Source organism: Hemiscyllium ocellatum (assembly GCF_020745735.1).
Source record: "Hemiscyllium ocellatum isolate sHemOce1 chromosome 15 unlocalized genomic scaffold, sHemOce1.pat.X.cur. SUPER_15_unloc_1, whole genome shotgun sequence".
Lineage (NCBI taxonomy): Eukaryota > Metazoa > Chordata > Chondrichthyes > Orectolobiformes > Hemiscylliidae > Hemiscyllium > Hemiscyllium ocellatum.
In genome coordinates, this window is record NW_026867445.1 from 1,412,624 (window position 1) to 1,418,715 (window position 6,092).

Sequence of the window (6,092 nt, forward strand, 5' to 3'; positions counted from 1 at the left end):
GAAGTGGTCCAAACGGGGATGGGAGTGAACCTGACAGCTCTTACCGACATTGAGGCTTCGGGGCCGGGTAGCTCAGTCGGATTTGACCCGGCGATTCTGCCGACTTCCACGCCTTCGAGCGGGGACTCTCCTCTAAGTTCAGGCCGAATTTGGTGAATTTCCTAAGTCGGGAAGTGGTCCAAACGGGGATGGGAGTGAACCTGACAGCTCTTACCGACTTTGGGGCTTCCAAGCCGGGTAGCTCAACCGGATTTGATCCGGCGGTTCTAGCGACTGTCACGCCTTCGAGGGGGGACTGTTGTATAAGTTCAGGCCGAATTTGGTGAATTTCCCGAGTCGGGAAGTGGTCCAAACGGGGATGGGAGTGAACCTGACAGCTCTTACCGACTTTGGGGCTTCCAAGCCGGGTAGCTCAACCGGATTTGAACCGGCGGTTCTGCCGACTGACACGCCTTCGAGGGGGGACTGTTGTATAAGTTCAGGCCGAATTTGGTGAATTTCCCGAGTCGGGAAGTGGTCCAAACGGGGATGGGAGTGAACCTGACAGCTCTTACCGACTTTGAGGCTTCGGGGCCGGGTAGCTCAGCCGGATTTGATCCGGCGGTTCTGCCGACTGTCACGCCTTCGAGGGGGGACTGTCCTCTGAGTTCAGGCCGAATTTGGTGAATTTCCCGAGTCGGGAAGTGGTCCAAACGGGGATGGGAGTGAACCTGACAGCTCATACCGACTTTGAGGCTTCCAAGCCGGGTAGCTCAGCCGGATTTGACCCGGCGATTCTGCCGACTTCCACGCCTTCGAGGGGGGACTGCCCTCTGAGTTCAGGCCGAATTTGGTGCATTTCCCGAGTCGGGAAGTGGTCTCTGTCACAACGGGGGCAAGTGTCTGAAGAGGTAAAGTGAGTAACCAGCACAGCTTAGGGAAGGGTTCCAAAGTTCTCAACAATGTGAATTCGGTTACCAGGAAAGCTTAGGAAAGCTGCCTGACTGTCCCAAACGAATGAACTGCAAAACTTAGGGAACATGCCCGAAGATGCTTAAAAGTGTGAAATCAGTAAGCAGGAAAGCATAGGAAAGTGCCTGAAAGTGCTAAATGAGTAACATGAAAAACGTAGAAAAATGCCCGAAAATGTTTAAAAGTGTGAACTCAGTAACCAGCAAAACTTAGTAAAACGTTGGAAAAGCAGAAATGAGTAACCAGAAAAACTTAGAAAAATGTTTGAAAATGAGAAATGAGTAACCAGAAAAACTTAGAAAAATGTTTGAAAATGAGAAATGAGTAACCAAGAAAACTTAGAAAAATGCCCAAAAAGAAGAAATCAGTAACCAGAAAAACTTAGAAAAATGTTTGAAAATGAGAAATGAGTAACCAGAAAAACTTAGAAAAATGTTTGAAAATGAGAAATGAGTAACCAAGAAAACTTAGAAAAATGCCCAAAAAGAAGAAATCAGTAACCAGAAAAACTTAGAAAAATGTTTGAAAATGAGAAATGAGTAACCAAGAAAACTTAGAAAAATGTTTGAAAATGAGAAATGAGTAACCAAGAAAACTTAGAAAAATGCCCAAAAAGAAGAAATCAGTAACCAGAAAAACTTAGAAAAATGTTTGAAAATGAGAAATGAGTAACCAAGAAAACTTAGAAAAATGCCCAAAAAGAAGAAATCAGTAACCAGAAAAACTTAGAAAAATGTTTGAAAATGAGAAATGAGTAACCAGAAAAACTTAGAAAAATGTTTGAAAATGAGAAATGAGTAACCAAGAAAACTTAGAAAAATGCCCAAAAAGAAGAAATCAGTAACCAGAAAAACTTAGAAAAATGTTTGAAAATGAGAAATGAGTAACCAAGAAAACTTAGAAAAATGCCCGAAAAGAAGAAATCAGTAACCAGAAAAACTTAGAAAAATTTTCGGCCAAGTGTGAAAAATATTCTAAGTGTCAGCGGAGGAAAATGCCGAAGCATCGGGAAAGATTCAAAAACTCATGCCGAACATGAGTTCCGAAGTGCCGGAGGAACTGGGCGAATTGAGCCCGGCGGTTGGCCAGATGTCGTTTTGAGTCTGCAGCCCGAAAACTTTAACTTTGTCTGCCGCGGAAGTCTGGACCGGGAAAAATCCAAACGGTTTTGCCGGGTTCGAGTTCCAGAGCGAAGCAGTCGAATTTGAAATTCAGACCCATTCAGTGCCACTTGACATTGTGACACAGTGAGGTTGGCGGGGTACCCGGAGATTTCTGGGAACACGATTTTTAGAACAAAATGGCGGCGCGGGACCACTTTGAAAGGCATCCGAAAAACGGTTCCGCGGGCAGAGCACTTGAATGACAGGCCTGTGTGCATGCCCAAGAGCTCTCGGAAGTCTAATTTTTGACACTTTGTCAAATTTTCGACAGACTTACCCAACTCTTGCTGCCTGTTCTAAGAATCAGTCAGAGGCCTGTGCGGCGGTCTCTTGACACTTTGGAGGGCGGGCAAACCCCACGTTGACTCCGGCCGTCCCTCCAAAAGGCACTTGCTATTGGGGGAAAGGATTGCAAGTAGCCTGGTTCCCGTGGGAGCGGCCAGGAAGGGTGCAGGCTGGCCCTTGCCTGAGCATTCCCAAAACCCTCTTCCGCTGAGAGCAGACCTCGCACGCCGCACTACCGGCTCTGGGAGTGGTTGGCCGCTATTGTACATAGTCCGGTCCTTCCTCTGCCACCCGGCAAGTGCGATGGCTCTGCCGCCCTGCGGTGCTCGTCACCCAGGTTTGGGGAACACGATACTTAGAACATGTTGGCGGCTCGGGACCTGCAGGCGAAAGGGGCCCCGTGGTGCTGAGCACATCGACCTCGGGTCTCAGTGCAAGCCGGAGAGTTCGCGGAAGTCTTAAAAGATTTTGACATCTGCTCAATTCTTTGACAGGCTTGCCTGACTCTTTCCGTCCGTTCTAAGAATCAGTCGGAGGCCGGGGCGGGGACGGTCTCTTGACACACGGAGGGTTGGCTTCCCTCCTCAGGTGTTTGTGTCGAAAATGAAGGCGAGAGATGCAAGCGTCCTGGTTCCCCTGGGTGCTGCCAGCAAGGGTGCAGGCTGACCCTTGCCTGAGCACTCCCAAAAGCCTCTTAAGCTGAGAGCAGGCGCCGCACTACCGGCTCTGGGAGTCGTTGGCCGCTATTGTACATAGTCCGGTCCTTCCTCTGCCACCCGGCAAGTGCGATGGCTCTGCCTCCCTGCGGTGCTCGTCACCCAGGTTTGGGGAACACGATACTTAGAACATGTTGGCGGCTCGGGACCTGCAGGCGAAGGGGGCCCCGTGGTGCTGAGCACATCGACCTCGCGTCTCAGAGCAAGCCGGAGAGTTCGCGGAAGTCTTAACAGGCTTGCCTGACTCTTTCCGTCCGTTCTAAGAATCAGTCGGAGGCCGGGGCGGGGACGGTCTCTTGACACACGGAGGGTTGGCTTCCCTCCTCAGGCGTTTGTGTCGAAAATGAAGGCGAGAGATGCAAGCGTCCTGGTTCCCCTGGGTGCTGCCAGCAAGGGTGCAGGCTGACCCTTGCCTGAGCACTCCCAAAAGCCTCTTAGGCTGAGAGCAGGCGCCGCACTACCGGCTCTGGGAGTCGTTGGCCGCTATTGTACATAGTCCGGTCCTTCCTCTGCCACCCGGCAAGTGCGATGGCTCTGCCTCCCTGCGGTGCCCGTCACCCAGGTTTGGAGAACACGATACTTAGAACATGTTGGCGGCTCGGGACCTGCAGGCGAAAGGGGCCCCGTGGTGCTGAGCACATCGACCTCGCGTCTCAGTGCAAGCCGGAGAGTTCGCGGAAGTCTTAACAGGCTTGCCTGACTCTTTCCGTCCGTTCTAAGAATCAGTCGGAGGCCGGGGCGGGGACGGTCTCTTGACACACGGAGGGTTGGCTTCCCTCCTCAGGCGTTTGTGTCGAAAATGAAGGCGAGAGATGCAAGCGTCCTGGTTCCCCTGGGTGCTGCCAGCAAGGGTGCAGGCTGACCCTTGCCTGAGCACTCCCAGAAGCCTCTTAGGCTGAGAGCAGACGCCGCACTACCGGCTCTGGGAGTCGTTGGCCGCTATTGTACATAGTCCGGTCCTTCCTCTGCCACCCGGCAAGTGCGATGGCTCTGCCTCCCTGCGGTGCCCGTCACCCAGGTTTGGAGAACACGATACTAAGAACATGTTGGCGGCTCGGGACCTGCAGGCGAAAGGGGCCCCGTGGTGCTTAGCACATCGACCTCGCGTCTCAGTGCAAGCCGGAGAGTTCGCGGAAGTCTAAAGCTTTTGACATTCGCTCAAAGCTTTGACAGGCTTGCCCGACTCTTTCCGTCCGTTCTAAGAATCAGTCAGAGGCTGGTGGGGAGGTCTCTTGACGCAAGGGGAGGGGTGGCGTCCCTCCTCAGGCGCTTGTGTCGAAAATGAAGGCGAGAGATGCAAGCGTCCTGGTTCCCCTGGGTGCTGCCAGCAAGGGTGCAGGCTGACCCTTGCCTGAGCACTCCCAGAAGCCTCTTAGGCTGAGAGCAGACGCCGCACAACCGGCTCTGGGAGTCGTTGGCCGCTATTGTACATAGTCCGGTCCTTCCTCTGCCACCCGGCAAGTGCGATGGCTCTGCCTCCCTGCGGTGCCCGTCACCCAGGATTGGAGAACACGATACTAAGAACATGTTGGCGGCTCGGGACCTGCAGGCGAAAGGGGCCCCGTGGTGCTTAGCACATCGACCTCGCGTCTCAGTGCAAGCCGGAGAGTTCGCGGAAGTCTAAAGCTTTTGACATTCGCTCAAAGCTTTGACAGGCTTGCCCGACTCTTTCCGTCCGTTCTAAGAATCAGTCAGAGGCCGGTGGGGAGGTCTCTTGACGCAAAGGGGAGGGGTGGCGTCCCTCCTCAGGCGCTTGTGTCGAAAAATGAAGGCGAGAGACGCGAGCGGCCTGGTTGCTTTGGGTGCTGCCAGGAAGGATGTGGTCTGACCCTTGCCTGAGCACATCCAAAAGCATGTGATGTTGAGAGCAGACCTCGAGCCCCGCACAACCGGCTCTGGGAGTCGTTGGCCGCTATTGTACATAGTCCGGTCCTTCCTCTGCCACCCGGCAAGTGCGATGGCTCTGTCGCCCTGTGGTGCCCGTCACCCAGGTGTGGGGAACACGATACTAAGAACATGTTGGCGGCTCGGGACCTGCAGGCGAAAGGGGCCCCGTGGTGCTGAGCACATCGACCTCGGGTCTCAGTGCAAGCCAGAGAGTTCGCGGAAGTCTAAAGCTTTTGACATACGCTCAAATCTTTGACAGGCTTGCCCGACTCTTTCCGTCCGTTCTAAGAATCAGTCAGAGGCCGGTGGGGAGGTCTCTTGACGCAAGGGGAGGGGTGGCGTCCCTCCTCAGGCGCTTGTGTCGAAAAATGAAGGCGAGAGACACGAGCGGCCTGGTTGCTTTGGGTGCTGCCAGGAAGGATGTGGTCTGACCCTTGCCTGAGCACTCACAGAAGCATGTGACGTTGAGAGCAGACCTCGAGCCCCGCACGACCGGCTCTGGGAGTGGTTGGCCGCTATGGTACATAGTCCGGTCCTTCCTCTGCCACCCGGCAAGTGCGATGGCTCTGCCGCCCTGTGGTGCCCGTCACCCAGGTTTGGGGAACACGATACTAAGAACATGTTGGCGGCTCGGGACCTGCAGGCGAAAGGGGCCCCGGGGTGCTTAGCACATCGACCTCGTGTCTCAGTGCAAGCCGGAGGGTTCGCGGCAGTCTAAAGCTTTTGACATTCGCTCAAAGCTTTGACAGGCTTGCCCGACTCTTTCCGTCCGTTCTAAGAATCAGTCAGAGGCCAGTGCGGAGGTCTCTTGACACAAGGGGAGGGGTGGTGTCCCTCCTCAGGCGCTTGTGTCGAAAATGAAGGCGGGAGACGCAAGCGTCCTGGTTCCCCCTGGGTGCTGCCAGCAAGGGTGCAGGCTGACCCTTGCCTGAGCACTCCCAAAAGCCTCTTAGGCTGAGAGCAGACGCCGCGCTACCGGCTCTGGGAGTCGTTGGCCGCTATGGTACATAGTCCGGTCCTTCCTCTGCCACCCGGCAAGTGCGATGGCTCTGCCGCCCTGTGGTGCTCGTCACCCAGTTTTCCAACCCGG